Source organism: Pinus tabuliformis, chromosome J (assembly GCF_031772625.1).
Source record: "Pinus tabuliformis cultivar Carrire ecotype Pingquan chromosome J, CPIR1, whole genome shotgun sequence".
In the NCBI taxonomy this organism is placed as follows: Eukaryota; Viridiplantae; Streptophyta; class Pinopsida; order Pinales; family Pinaceae; genus Pinus; species Pinus tabuliformis.
Genome location: NC_142295.1, coordinates 1,244,814,901 through 1,244,832,105, shown reverse-complemented (window position 1 = coordinate 1,244,832,105; position 17,205 = coordinate 1,244,814,901).

Here is a 17,205-nt window from a genome sequence, read left to right as displayed (position 1 = left end):
GATCAAGTTCCTTAATAATTTTCCATTGGGGGGGGGGGGGATTTTTTTGAGGATGCGAGATGGATACCCTTTTGTGAAAAGTTTCAAGAGCATAATTTCAAGGTATCCCGAGCCTTTGTAGAGAATTTAAACAAGGCATAGAATATTGGTTCAAAAATTCAGTTAAAGAATTTGACTACAGCCAATTTTTGGTGTTAGAAGGATGGAACCCAAATTGGAGCAAGGGAGTTATGTGTTCATGGACCAAGGAGGAGTGACATGAATCCCTTTATCTAGTTCATAAGTACATCACTTGAAATGGAAGGTATGCCATTGCCTTTAGATACCATGTATGGTTTCTTTCATGCTTTCACTAAGAATGCAAGATGAATTTGCCTTTTTATCTTTTAAAGAGCTTAACCAAACTAGCCATGAATGTGAAATCTCATCTTGAGAATGATGTGATAGTATTTTCCATCATGGTTCAATTAAGATATTAATGGAAGAAGAGTTGAGGAAGAAAAACCAGACATGGAGTCACTTTCTTTTCTGGGGAGGAATTCAAAAAGTACCTTCGGAATTTGCATCATTCAACAAAATGTAAGAGTTATTAAAGAATGGGTGAGCCACTTTTATTAAATAGAGGAAGAATAACTTTGAAGAGGAATATTCTTATGAATATCATGGAATGGAGGAAGAAGGGAAATTCTCTAGCGAGGCTAAAGGTATACCTATTTCTAAGAAGAAGAAACCCTCCTGAAAGTTCAAGGAGGTCCTAACCATTAAAGAGAAAGAATCCCATATAGAAAGTAAAGAGGAGTCAATGCATAAGAAGACCATGCATGGAAATAAGGACTATCATAAAAGTAAGAAGATGAAGGTCGTACCAAAGGAAGGAAAAGACCAGGAAGAACCTAGAGTAACCCTTTCTAGGTTTTCTCACGAGAGTAAAGAACAGACATTTGAAGAGATGGAACCTGATAATGATTTAGATGAAGTGGTTATCATTAAAATCACCCCTTTCAGACCTCAAACTCATTCTCTAGATGGAAAGAGTGTGAGTTTGGAGGAATTAATTGAACCCGTAGCATTTTCTTCAAGCCCAATAGTGGGGCCAATCCCAGTGGAAACTATTATGTCTAAGGTATGCAAAGAAATCTACCAAAACTTACTTAATCTTCCTTGTTTTGACTCTGATGTCTAAAAATTCAAAGAGTTTATGTCGAATATAGAATTGATGGTACCTAATGTCCCTGAATTTGAAGGGGTTGGAGTGACTGAAGAGGTATAGGTGGCTGATACCCCGAAGGCATCGTTGAGAAATGTAGCAAGAAAGTCTCAGTTTGACCTTTCCTTGGTCAAATTGAGAAAATTTGAATTTCCACATCAGCAGACAACTTGGAGGTAGTTAACTGAGGTGACATGGCTCTTGTCACTCAATTAGCTCAGTAAATTTTAGTTAGAGGGCTTGGAGTTTAGTTATGCATGTGTGATTGCTAATTTGTAGCAATCCAGTTCAGTTATTTCCAATCATATTCTATTAAACTAGTTCCAACTGTTGATAGAACTAGTTGGAGGTCAGTTGTGTTGTGGCATAGTGTTCTAACTTAGTGATCATCCAATTAACTGATCAATCAACCAAAAATAGCTAGTGCATGCAGATAATTTGAGTTCCCCAACTGTGGTGGAGATTGCAAGGTAGTGTAACATCAGTTGTAGACTACTCTTGAGTGTACATGTGTTGCATGCAGCCAAAGGATCAACCTTGGGAATTTCACAATCAATTAGAGGAAAATTCCTAAAAAAATAGGGGCCTAATTCCTCAGGATTTGCGCAACGAAATAGGGGCTCAATCAGAGGCAGTAATTGAATAAGTCTGGGTCAAAGCTTCTCATTGAGCAAAGAGATAGGTTATTCACTTGCAGGTTGTGCTTAGAGCGGGAAAGAAATTGTAATGCATTCTCTATTCATTTGGTTAATGCAAGAAGACTTAAGGGGTTTTACCAGTTGGTTTCCCTTAGATAAAATTTTGTACTTGTGTATGTGATTAATGCATGTTTGTGAATGTTTTTCTAAATTTTGAATTAATTTCCCCATAGCATTAGAGTAGAATTGTGTCTCTTGATTTAGATTAAATTTATTGAGCAGTTGCAATTATATCACCATATTTCTACATGGTATTAGAGTAGGATTCACATTACAACAAGAATTTCGAAGTTCTTTCTCAGGATTTTTGACTTTGCAGCTTCAATGTAGTAGAATCTCTTCAGAGTTGGTAGAATGACCTTCAATGGGTTGAGGTTAGAGTATGCCTTGGGAGGAAGCTCTAATTTCATTGCATGGAAGGATCGTATCGAGGCGGTGCTTGATGACAATGGATTGTTGGAATATGTCAAGACAAACATTGCAAAACCAAGATCAGTTGATGATTAGAACCTAGCCCAAAGGAAGAAATATGTAGCCAAGGCAGGGAGAATTATCTTGGAGGGAGTGTGAGGCCACATTATCTCAAATCTCCATCAGACAGAAACTCCTTTTGTAATGTGGAAGGCACTGAAAGAGCTATTCAAGAATAGTAATGAACATAGAAAACTGGCCCTTAAAGACTAACTTTGAAAAATCAAGATGCAGAAGAATGATACTATTCTGTAGTATCTCACCAGATGTACACAAGTTTGGGATGAGCCTGGAAAATTTAGTGTGAATTTTGCAGAATATGACCTAGTGAGCCTAGCTCTTCTAGGCCTTCCCAAAATTTGGCATAGCTACCAAAAATTGGTGAACAAGAGAGAGAAATTACCGAATTGGGAATGCTTATGGTATGATTTGGTACAAGAAGAGATCAGGCGGAATACCTGAGATGGAATCTCATCGAAGGGAGAGGATGAAGAATTTTTTCATTGTTTGGAAAGGAAAATAAGGCAAAAGGAAATAAATCTCAAACCAAACCAGAATCCATCCAAGGGGGGAAGAAAAAAGACTTGTCCAAAATAATATGCTTCAATTGTCACGAATTTAATCACTATGCTACAAAGTGTCCACACAAAAAGTCTGGAAAGAAGAACTTAGGAGGAGAAGCAAGTGAAGCATTGGCTTCACACTTTGAGCTAGACTTCACCCTTATCGCATCCATGGCTAGCACTATGATGAGGAGTGTGTGGTACTTGGACTCACGTGCCTCGTTCCATATGGCAGGGTGTAAAGAGTTGTCTAGTGACCTAGAGGAGAAATATCTCCATATCCATATTGAGCTTGGGGATGACAGAAGGTATAGTTCTATTGAGATTGGTACAGTAACCTTTAAGAGGGATTCAGCATCCCCTCTTCGCCTCAAACATGTCATGTTTGTGTGAGGCCTAAAGAAGAACCTCATCTCTGAAGCATTTTCGGAAGACTGTGGCTATGATGTAATCTTTAGTAAAGGGAAAGCCTTTATGAGGGACATAGCTACTAGACAGGTGAAGAAGATCAGGGTTCATGTGAAGAACCTGTACAAGTTGGATGTGGAATATTGTGCTACATTAAGTAGTAAGGGAGAGAAGGTGAAAATTCGCAATTTCGATGAACTCTGGCATAGGATATTGGTTCATTTGCATCATGGCGCCATAAAAATATTGCAGCAAATAACCACTGGCCTCCCTAAAGGAGCACTTGAGCAGAAAGAGATCTGCAAAGGTTGTACCTTGGGGAAGTATGTAAAATCCACATTCCATGAACGAGATAGAAAAGCACATGAATTCTTGGAAAGAGTCCACTATGTTGTTTTTGGACCCTTCTCGACAACCTCCACTGCCAAACACAAGTACTTTGTTATTTTTATTGACGTTTTCTCAAGAAAGTGTTGGATCTTCTTCATGCGAAAGAAGGATGAGACATTCTCAAAGTCTGTAGAATTCAAGGCACTAATTGAGAAAGAGATCAGAAAGAGGGTGAAGGCTCTCAGGAGTGATAATGGAGGTCAGTATGTTTTTAATGACTTCAAAGACTTTTGTGCCAAAGAAGGAATTCGAAGAGAGATAATGTTATGAAACCAGCTCACAAAAAGATAGAAAAGATAGATCAACGCCTTAGAAATAAGCCTCTTCGAGGGGGAAACCTCCTTTACATTACACAAATGAACAATTCTTCGATGATACAAATGACAAGACCTCCTTTCTATATATAGGAGTCTAAGGGGTCATAATATAATTAGAGCCGACATAACAATAATAATGTAAGGACACAATAATAACAATAGTGGGCTTCTATAGGGCACAATAATAACAATATGGGGACTACATGGGCACAACAATATAATAAGGGGGTTGTACTAATAACAATAAGGGGTTACACTAGTAGTATAGGGACCTAACATGCCCCTCTCCTTCAAAAAGTGTTGTCCTCAACACTTGAGTAGTTCTTGATGCTTCTATATAAAATTCTTGTCCTCCCATGTGGAATCTTCAACGGGTAAGTTCTTCCACTTGATGAGATACTCTGAAATTGATCGATTTCGTAGCTGTCGGGTTCTTGTTTCTGTGACTACTCCAGGTTCCAATATGATTTTTCCTTCCTCATCAAGTTCTGGAAATATTGTTTGAACTAGGATCTTCTGCAACTTTTGAATGAGTGGCCACACTTCTTCGTCCTTCTTCCATTCATCCCTTGCTTCATTTATCCAATCTGGTTGGATAATAGAAATAGCACAAAAAAATGCTTCCACATCCTCATCCTCTCTTTAGAGCGCATCTGCCACAACATTTTGCTTCCCATTTTTGTATATGATTTCAAATTCATAACCCAACATCTTTGTGACCCATTTTTGTTGCTCTTCAGAGCATAATCTTTGTTCTAAAAAGTATTTAAGACTATCATGATCCGTTTTTACCTTGAAGTGTCTTCCCATTAGGTAGGGTCCCCATTTCTTAAGTGCATGTTGTATTTCCAACATTTCCTTCTCATAAATAGCTTTGTGTAAATACTTTCCTTTGATTGGATGACTTTCGAAAGCAATGGGTCTTTCGTCTTGCATTAAAGCAACACCAATTCCATTTCTTGAAGCATCACATTCCACAATAAAGTTTTTTGTGAAGTCTGGCGTAGCTATGACCAGTGCTTGGCACATTGCCTCTTTAAGATGTTCAAAGGCCTTTGCTACTTTTGGAGTTCATGAAAATGCATCTTTCTTCAATAATGTTGTTAGAGGTGCTCCTATTCTCCCATAATTCTTAACAAACTTGCGATAATACCCTGTCAAACCGAGAAATCCTCGCATATGCTTTATGGATGTGGGGATTTTCCATTCCTTAATGGATTTAATTTTTCTAGGGTCTACCTTAACACCTTCATGAGATACAATATGACCCAAATATTCCACCTCTTGTACTCCAAAGAAACATTTAGAGCTTTTTGCATATAATTGTTTCTCCTCCAATAGTTTGATCACCCTATCAACATGTTGAACATGATCCTTCCAAGACTTGTTGTAGATTAGTATATCATCCAAAAATACTAGCACAAATTTTCTAAGGAAGGGTTTGAAAATGGAATTCATCAAACCTTGAAATGTAGAAGGTGCATTGGTAAGGCCAAAAGGCATGGCCAAAAATTCATAATGACCGTCATGAGTTCTAAATGTTGTTTTCAGAATGTCTTCAGTCTTCATTCTGATTTGATGATATCCTGAATGAAGATCCAACTTGGTGAAGTAAATTGATCCATGAAATTCATTGAATAATTCATCAATGACAGGAATGGGAAATTTATCTTTAATAGTGAGCTTGTTGAGCTCCCTATAATCTGGACACATGCGCCATGACCCATCCTTCTTGTGCATCAATACTACTGGAGTAGAGAAAGAACTTTTATTAGGTTGAATTATACTAGCCTCTAGCATTTCTGCAACCATGCGTTCAATTTCACTCTTTTGGGCATAGGGATATCTGTAAGACCTAATGTTTGGAGGAACACTTCCAGGAATCAAATGAATAGAATGATCATGATCACGAATAGGCAGGAGGCCTTTGGGAGTCTCCAATACCTTGGAATGATTGTCCAAGACTCTTTGGAGATCTAGAGAAATAGATGATTTCGATGTGGGAACCTCTAGCGAACATAATTGTGCAATTATGCCTGATTTTTTTTTCTTTAGAAGCTTTGTCAGTTTGTTAAAGCTGATTATATTTCCCGGTTTCCCTGTGATTCCCCTTAATTCAACTTCCTTTCCTTCCGAAGAAAATTTCATGAAAAGTTCTTGAAAATTAAAAGCTATTGTACCCAGGGATTGTAGCCATTGGAATCCTAGTACAACATCAACACCACCCATTGGAATGGAAAGCATTGGGCTATTCAATATATACTCTCCCATGGATAACTTGATATTATGGCACTTTCCAGAGCAATTTATGGTTCTTCCACTTGCAACTATCACTTGACACTCTGGTGTTGGATATAGGAAGCAATTCAATTCCTTGGCTATCTTACAATGAATAAAATTATGTGTACCACCCGAATCAATCAACACTATTACCTTTTTCTTCTTGATATGTCCTTCTATCTTGATAGTTTGAGGAGTGGTAATTCTGGCTAATGTATTACAAGATATGGTCCGATTCATTTCTTCTTTCTCGATGTGATCTTTCACTTCTTGAACCTTTTTCTTCTTGATATGTCCTTCTATCTTGAGAGTTTGAGGAGTGGTAATTCTTTCCAATGCTTTACAACATATGTTTAGATTCATTTCTTCTTTCTCTGGGGTTGGTTCCTGGTGTATATCCTCTTCTTTTGATGTTTCTTGATCCTTTTCTTCCTCCTCTTCACAATCTATGTAAAATAATTTCTTCTCAGTACACTTATGATCTTTAGTGTATTTGCTATCACAAATGTAACAAAGTCCTTTTTCTCTTTTTTCTTCCAACTATTGTCGTGTAAGCCTTGTAGGTTGTGGAAGGCTAGAAGAAAAAACACTTCCATATTTATAGTTATGAGTGGTAGGATTCCTTGTTTCCATAATTTAGCTTTCAATTTTTCTTGCCAACCTGAATGCCTTCTCCAATGAATTAGGTTCCCAAAGACGAACCTCATGTTGAATGTTATCTTTTAAACTCCCTGTGAAGACATCAATCCTTTTCTTCTCTAGAATATCATTTACCCTTATATTCAATTTTTTGAAATCCTCAATGTGCTCTACCATTGAACCCTTTTGTTTGAGATTTGTCAATTGACTAAAGAAGGTGTTACTCTTTGTATCCTCATAATGTGCTATCATTTCTTCCATGAAAATTGACCAAGCGACAAGTGCTTTATGAGAATGCAACCCTTTATACCATAAAAATTGATCTGGTTCTAAATATGAAGATGCAATATGTACCTTTTGTAACAATTGCACCTCATGTAGATCAAAATATTACTCCATCTGTAGTATCCACTTTACCGGATCCTTTCCATCAAACTTCCTCATATTGCCTTTTCTTGATTTTAGGACCTCGATCTTGAAACGACTGTAAATATGTAATTTCAAATTTTCCAGTTTTGAAATTCTGACCTAAAGTATCCCTCTGCATCCTCTTTCCAACGCCACCAGTCTGATCGAAATTGGATTCTCCAAGAAAGCGTTATGCACAATCTCCTAAGATGACCTGATTATATACCTTTTCATAAGAGCAAACTTGTATGAAGTTCCATGTGTCATTGTTTTGACCTTCGGATCTGAAAAATATAAACAGGAACCTACAATCCATCCTCTTTCTGTAACTTTTTACGAAATTTCAATCTGATGCTCAGAGTGAAAGTTATGACAATTTTCCCAAGGTCACTTGTTTAAGATGTAATTTGGGAGTCTACCAAAACCTTAACTTCCTCAGATCATATATTCGAAAATATAGCGAGACAAGATCTGAAATTTGGACCTAAGTTTCAGACCGCTTTCTTCTCCAATGGGTTTTTTTTTTAGCTTCTAAAACTTCGTAGCGAACAAGTTATAGCGAAACTTCCACGATGACCTGTTTTAGATGAAATTCTGGCGCTTGCAAAAACCCTAACTTCCTCAGATCATATCGTCGAAAATATAGTGATACAAGATTTGAAATTTGGACCCGAGGTTTAGTGAGATTTCCTCTCAAATGGGTTTTTGCGTTAGCTTCTGAAACGTCGCAAAAAAAAAGATTTATAGCAAAAATTCCACAATGACTTGTTTAGAGAAGAGAAGCCCTAGAATCGAAAGCTCTGATACCAAATGTTATGAAACCAGCTCACAAAAATATAGAAAAGATAAATCAATGCCTTAGAAATAAGCTCTTCGAGGGGGAAAACTCCTTTACATTACACAAATGAACAATTCTTCGATGATACAAATGACAAGACCTCCTTTCTATATATAGGAGTCTAAAGGGTCATAATATAATCAAAGGCGACATAACAATAATAATGTAAGGGCACAATAATAACAATAGTGGGCTTCTATGGGGCACAATAATAACAATATGGGGACTACATGGGCACAACAATATAATAAGGGGGTTGTACTAATAACAATAAGGGGTTACACTAGTAGTATAGGGACCTAACAGATAACAACACCCCATAACTCATAGCAGAATGGGGTAGTTGAGACGAATAATTGGAGCATTGTGGGAGTTGTGAGAGCTATGCTGCATGATCAAGACTTGCCATTGCATTTGTGGGAAAAGGAATGTAACACAGCAATCTACTTGCATAACTGGAGTCCTCATCGGATTCTTGGTATGATTACAACGTACGAGGGTTTCTCAGGGAGAAATTTGAATGTCTCTCATTTCATAATTTTTGGAGCCTTTGTTTACTGCCATGTCTCCAAAGATTCAAGGAATAAACTTGAGTCGAAAGAAAATTTTGTAGTTTTTTTGGGTTAGATTAAAACTCCACACAATTACCGAGTGTACTTACCTTCCCTCAAAATGATAGTTGTGTGAAGGGGTGTAAATTTTGATGAGGAGAAGGAGATGTGGTCTCTCTTGAGAGGGAGCTTAAGATCCTACCAAAAGAGGAGCTTTTAGCTCTAAAGGAGGAGCCTCAGGAAGTTGTGGATCAGTCACAAATGGACAATCAGAGAGGAGGAAAAGTGGAGATATCCACTCAAGCAGATCTATCCAGAAAAGGAAGAAAAAGAACCAAGGAAGTTGATAGATTAGTGCAGGATATGAGGGAGAATGTGGGACCTCCTTCAAATTTGTGTAGGCAAAGGAGGTCACCTGAGACGTGAAATAACTATATGGCTCTAATGACTGACCTTGTAGGGATTGGGCCATCCTCGTTTAAGGAATCAGTTGAGCAACTAGTTTGGGTTGATGCAATGGTGGAAGAATACGAATCCATCATGAAGAACATTGTTTGGGAAGTTGTCCCAAGACCGGCAGATAAATCAGTTGTGGGATCTAGATGGATCTTCAAGGTTAAGCATGTAGCACACTGAAGCATAGAGAAGTATAAGGCCAGATTTGTGGCCAAATGATTCTCTCAAGTTGAGGAAATTGACTATGAGGTAACCTTTGCTCCTGTAGCAAGGTATTCATCCATTACATCAAATCTTGCACTGGCTGCACAGATGAGGTGGAAGATCCACCTGATGGATGTAAAAACAACTTTTCTCAATGGGTTTATTGAGGAGGAAGTGTACATCAAAAAACCAGAAGGTTTTTAGACATTTGATCGGGAGTCTCGTGTGTGCAGATGCAAGTGAACATTCTACAGTCTCAAATAGGCACCCCGAGCTTGGTACACTCAAATCGAAAGTTATCTCACTAGATTGGGCTTCACCAAAAGTGAAGCAGGTGCGAACCTCTATCATATTTTGGTAGAAGGAAAATTTCTTATCATTATTTTATATGTTGATGATTTAATATTGACAGGTGATGAGAAATTCATAAGCTCTTGTAAGGGAATTTGAGATGAAAGACATGGGTCTCGTGCACTACTTCCACGAGCTAGAAGTATGGCAAGGTGATGGGGAGTTGTTTGTGTCTCAAGGAAAAATTTCCATCGAGATACTACAAAGATTTCGCATGGAGAGTTTTAAGCCCATGGAGACACCTCTAGCGACCAACTGGAGGAAGGATGATGTCACTTCATTTGAAGAGGTTGATGCTACCATTTATCGGCAGCTAGTGGGTTCACTGATGTAGCTTATGAACACTCAAACAGATATTTCATATGCAGTCAACCAGCTGATCCAAGCTATGGTTAGGCCGGCCAAATTGGATTGGAAGGCAGCAAAGCATGTCTTACGGTACCTTAGAGGCACTACCCAGTATGGATTATGGTACATACAGGAAGAGGGAGTGAAGATGTGTGGCTTCACAAATACAAATTGGGAAGGAATTCCATCCAATCAAAAGAGTACATCATGTGGAATTTTCAGTGTTGGGTCTGCAGTTATTTCCTAGTACGGCAGGAAGCAGAGCTCTATGTCGCTCATCTTGGTAGAAGCTGAATACATGGTTGCAAGTCAAGCAGCATGTGAGGCAATCTGGATGAGAAAGATACTTGTGGGACTGTTTGGTCAGTAGATGGATCCAACTGTGATCTATTGTGATAATCAAAGTTGCGTTAAGCTCTCTAAGAATTCGGTATTTCACGATCTATCCAAGCATATAGATATCTAGTATCATCATTTACGATACTGTGTGCATAGGAAGATAATGTTGCTACAATAAATTCCGACAGAGGAACAAGATTTTGACATCTTGACAAAGTATTTGTTAAGAGGTAAGTTTGAATTCCACAAGTGCAAGATAGGGTGGTTGAAAATCCCTTTCTTTCTAAGAGGGAGTGTTGAGAAGCGTTGAAGGAATGTCTCAATTTGACTTTGCCTTGGTCAAATTGAGAAAATTTGAATTTCCACATCAGCAGACAACTTGGAGATAGTTAACTAAGGTGACATGTCTCTTGTCACTAAATTAGCTCTGTAAATTTGAGTTAGAGAGCTCAGAGTTCAGTTATGCATGTGTGATTGCTAATTTGTAGCAATCCAGATCATTTATTTCCAATTATATTCAGTTAAACTAGTTATAATTGTTGATAGAACTAGTTGGAGGTCACTTCTGCAATGGGACAGCAATCTAACTCATTGATCATCCAATTAATTGATCAATCAACTAAATATAGCTAGTGCATGCAGAGAATTTGAGTTCCCTAGTTGTGGTGTAGATTCCAAGCTAGTGTAACATCAATTTTAGATTAGCCTTGAGTGTACAAGTGTTGCATTTTGTCATAGGATCAACTTTTGGAATTGCACAATCAATTGGAAGGAAAATCCTAAAAAATACGGGCCTAATTCCTCAGGATTTGCGCAAGGAAATAGGGGCTCAATCAGAGGCAGAAATTGACTAAGTCTGGGTCAGAGCTTCTCATTGAGAAAATAGATAGGTTATTCACTTTGAGGTTGTGCTCAGAGTGGGCAAGAAATTGTAATAAATTTTCTATTCATATGAATAATGCAAGCAGGCTTAAGGGTTTTTTAGCAGTTGGTTTACCCTACATAAATTTGTGTACTTGCGTATGTGATTAATGCATGTTTGTGAATGTTTTTCTAGATTGTGAATTAATTTTCGCAAAGAAGTAGAGTGTAATTGTGTCTCTTGATTTAGATGAAATTTCTTGAGTAGTTGCAATTCTATCACTATATTTCTACAGGCATTACAACAAGAAAATGGATTTGAGCAAGTTAATGAAATTGAAATGCCCAATGTTCCTGAACTAGGAGTATTTAAGTCAATTGAAGGGCCTGAATTGACTAAATGAGCATAGGAAGCCTTACAAAAAGATCCTAAGCCTGAAAATTTTAAGTAAACCAAATAAGTATAGGTGGTCGATGCCCCAGAGGAATCACAGCAAGAAAGGGACTTGAGAAAACAAACGAAATTGAGATACTTGATGCCCCTAAGCATGAAGAGTTTAAATTGACTGAAGATGTGAAAGTGATTGATGTACCTAAAGCATCACAACACAAGAGGAAAAGGAGTAATAGAATAAAGAACCTTAAGAAACAAGTCAGAGAATTCAAGGTGTTGAATAGACATTAAATATGAAAATCAAACCTTGAAGGAAAGGAATGCCTGACTTAGAGAAGCTAGGGATAAGTGTGTCTTGGATTTGTTTACAAAAATCTCCCTGTTCCTCTTTCTTTGCAGTTGGTTACTACCTGCAAAGATTCACACAAAATAGAATATGTTGGAACTAAACATGAACCAAACAATGCATTGTGATTAGTGGAAAACAATGCATAGAAACTAGAATAAGCAATGAAGAAAAAACAGAATAAATTGTGAGAAACAAACTAAACCAAGAGTATGGGAAAAAGTCAACTTTATTAGTTGTTGGTGGTAGGGATATAATAAGTGTTGAAGACACTTGAAGAGAATCAATGAGGGAAATGGTTCCCCTTAGCTCTCAACAAGGATTTTTTCTCACTAATCCTTTGCAAGCACCTCTCTCTCTCGAAAAATCATGTGGAAAACACTAAAATGTTAAATCCTTCCTTGCAATGTAATGCTTGATTGCTTTGGGAAATTTTGGTATCATAACAATACATGAACTTCTCTATATCTTTAGCTATCCAACTCCCTACATTTATATTTTTGAATCAGCTCCTACCCCCCCTAGCTAATTTAATGGAATAAAGACTTGGGGAAGGACATGAGGATTCTTTTGGGGGATGCATATCATCTAAGTAAGACTGGCAAAGCTCAAAAAAAAACTAGTCGACCATGTATTGTCAAGGAAAATCATCCCATTCATGTAATTTGGTCCCCGGAATGTTGACTTGGCACATTGGTGAACCCTCATGACTATCAAAGAAATAGACATGAGGGTATGAAAAAACGTGTCTTTGGCACAGCTGCGAAGTTTAATTTTTTAAATCGGACTTAGAGAACCTTTTAATTTTTTGGGTTCCATGATGTTTCCAACAGAGAATGATACACCTGTACATGTTGTTTATGATGGTGAGTGCCACCTTACTTATACAATTGTGTGTATGATTTCTCCATATTAATAGTTTCCCACTGATGTATGAGGTTAGGGGCAAGCATATAGTCAAAATACATCAAGTTTTTTTATGTCTGATGATGAGTCCTGCTAACTTCTTGAGATAAAGTGTCTTGTTGAGGAGAGGATGAAAAAAAACCTTACTGATAACCGAAAGAACATCATGCTGAAAGAAATTCTTGTACAAAAAGTGTCTATACAAGGTGGGCATGTCCCATGCTCGTGATCATGACTCTGACTAAGATATTACAAAGGCACAGGTAAATCTTGTCAAATCAGCACTAAAGTAATTGATGTGTTGTCAGATGAAGAAGATAATTGATTTCACCCTTGGGGGCGTCTCTAACAAATAGACTGAACTAGGTGCCCTCATGCACTAGATATAGGACATTGTTGAAGGAGGTGCAATTTAAATGCATGGGTCTTCGACGAATGTAACGATCATGAAGTAGAGTGCACCACTGATGTGAAAACTATTTTGATGTCGAACATCCGAGGGACCACTGAAATCAGTGGGTGATGATGATTTCTATTTCACTTAAGAAAACGGATATCAATTAAACCAATCTTGGAATCCCACTATCCATTTTATGTCTTCTAAATCAAATTCCCCTAACCCTAATGTTAGAAAACCCCACACTCCCCTGATTCCTTCCAACTAACCATCTATGTTCCCTTATTTTTTCCCTAATCGATTTCCATTTTTTCTCCTTCTATTTATCCTAATATAATCTATTTTTCTAATACTAAAATCCTTTATATAATCCTATAATTACTCTAAGTCTTCTTTAATCCAATTATAATTATAATATTTGTTCAATTCCAATCCTTAAATTTCAATTTTTTAGATTTCAATCTAAATCTAATCTACTTGTATTTATTTTTATTCTCTTTAACTTTATTCCCCCCTTTTTAACCCCCTTTTTAATCCTTTTCTAGTATTTTTCCTCAGTTTTATCTAATAATTTAACTTATTAATTATAAAAAAAAAAATATGTTAATATTTTAATAATTTAACTTATTAATTATCAAAAAAAAATATTAATAATTTAATTAACCCTTATTTCTATTAATAGTCCAATTTTGACATAAATCTTTACTATGTTCAAGCACTTTCGGATTATTCACATCAAACATTTTGATTGTTGACGTTTTGAACCAGCAAGTGTGGCTCATCCTCAAGATAGAGATATGAAATTTGATTATCCATTGAGAGATAAATAAGTGAGAGATGTAGGATCAAAAAGCAAAAGAGACGTTAGGCTAGATGAGCGTTAGGAGGTCAAATATGAGAAATTCAATAATCAAGAATAAAATATTCAAAAGAAATAATGAAAATATTGACCAAGTCAAAAAAATATGTGAAAAGGTATTAAAAGTTAAAAAATAATTATTAAATAAAATAAATAAAATTAACCAAAGTTAAATTTAATTAAATATTTTTTATTTAAAATTATATAATAAAATAAATATATTAATAAAAAAATGGAATTAAGAAAGAAAGATAAATGTAAACCTAATATAATAATTATATTATTAATTTATTATGATGAATCATAAACAAATATAAAAATATAGAAACTATATATATATTTTTATATATATATATAAAATGCATATTAATATATTATTATAATTAATCATGAAAAATAATAAAACAAAAATCATCTTAATAGTCTATCTAACTCAATCAAATTCACCATGGAAACAGAAGTCAATGCTAGCCTCCTTTTCCTTGACATCATCCTCTCCCGTAACCCTAATGGATCCTTATCTCACCAAGTATACAGGAAGATGACCCATACTGAACAATATCTACATGCCTCTTCCCACCATCACCCCACCCAAAAGCTTGGAGTCCTTAACACCTTAGCAACTAGAGCTATGAGAATATCTGACAATGAACACTTAGATATGGAAAAGACTCATATAATAAAAGTTTTCTTAAAAAATGGCTACAATAAACATCAAGCAATAAGAGCTTTCTGTAATGCCAATAAAAGTCCTAAAAATAACAAGAACATGGATAACATTTTAGGTAAATTAAACTTACCATATAATTTGGGAACCACTGATAAAATCACCCATATCCTGAAAAAGAATAACATCATGACCACTTTCAAACCTATGAATACCATCCGGAGTTTCCTAAAATTTGTAAAAGATACCCTTGACCCTAAATGACATAAGTTGTTTATCTTATACCCTGCTTTTGTGGAAAACCATACATTGGAGAAATCGGTCAATCCATCAAAACCAGGATCCAAGAGCACTCAGCTGACATAAAACACAATCAAACCAAGACATTTGCGCTAACAGAACATTCTGATAACACTAAGCATCAAATATGCATAGATAACTCCCATATCATTGCTAAAATTAACCATTATTTTCATAGAAAATTTAGGGAGGCTATAGAAATCAACAAACACCCCAATAACCTCAATAGAGATGAAGGATAGAAAATTAGTGACAATTGGATACCCACATTGACCTCCAAAATGATCCCATCTTAAACCAAACCCCAATGTTCTTCAATCTATCTTTTCTAATAATTTATGTAACTACATCATTAAAAAATTTAATAAAATAATATCATTTCACTAAAAAAATCTTTTAATAAACACATATCTTTTAACATTAAATATATCTGGTTACTTATCAAATATCTTAATAATATAAAATCATTAATCTAATTATTATAGCTTCATTATAAACTTCATATTAAATATTTTTCTTCCATTTCATTACTTACTAAAATCTTAATAATATAAAATTAATAATTTAATAATATTCATAATAATATTATTAAAGCTTCATTACAAACTTCATTTATATACATTTTCCCTTCTAATTATTTTAAACTTACCCCCATATTTTCATTATTTAAGGGTTTTCACATGTCGGCTCTTTTTCATCCTTACCTCTTTATTTAAACCTTCCTAGAGATCAGTCTTTCACGTCTTCTCTCATCCTGATGATAAGCCATTGTAGTAGTTCGAAACGTCGATTACAACCTTTATAATTGTAAGGGATCCAAAAATTATATTTCAACCAAACAAAAATTAATAATACTAATGAGAAAAAATTAATAATACTAATAAGAAAATTAAGTAATATATGTAATCAATACATATTAATAAATGCATTAATAAAATTATTAATATAGGAAATACATATTTAATAATACATGTTAATATATTATGATTAATAATAAATCAATAATCATAACTAAATTTAAAATCAATGGAAAATAAGAAAGAAAAGAAGAAAGGTAAGGGGAAGATAAAAGTCAAGAGGAATTCAAACCAAAATAAAATAGTAAGAATCTAGTTCTTGCTAATTTTCCAACCATTATTTATGTTCAAATTGCTAGAGTGTTTTTCAATCTCAATGGCTTTTCTCAACTTTTTGTGATAATAGATATCTATCTTTGCTAGAATCCTAAAGTCTCCAATGTAAATATGGTGCTTTGTTTTCTCAGCGTGCTCAACAAGAACATTGGGATGAGACCAACAATGGTTAATGTCAGCAATATGTTCTTGAATCCTTTGCTTAACAGATCGAACTGTTTTGACAATATAGGGAGCACCACATGACCATAGAATTAAATAGATGCCTTTCATATTGGAAGGGTCAATAGGATCCTTAACCAACCTCAACATACCATGAATGGTATTCAACGGTTTAAAGGATGCGGAAATGTGATTCCCTCTTAAAATGCGAGAAATCCTATCAGTGGTTCCCTAAATATAGGGAAGTTGAACTTTGGGGCTAAGATCCAAAAGGTCCCTCTTTGGCCTAGGACCTTGTCTGACTTAATGAAAAGCCTTGATGACTTGGCATCACTTATAACATTTTTTTATAAAAACACCCAGTAAGTGGGTTTTCTCCTCATTAAGGTGACTCTCATAAGAGATTCTTAATGCTCTGGTGGCCAAGTTGTTTAACACATTGAATTTCTTGATTGTTGAATTTTTCATATTTGACCTCTTAATTTTCATCTATCCTAACGTCTCTTCTCCTTTCTGACCCTATTGTCCTCGGGATGAGCTGCACTCGCTGGCTAGTTATGTCAACAATCAAAATCTCTGATGTAAGTAATCCATAAATGCTTGAACATAAGTACTCTTCTCACAAAAGCCTTTGACCTGAAATCTTTCACTTTCTTTTTACTTTTGATTTCCATCTTTTATTTAATATAAATATACAAATATTGTATCATTA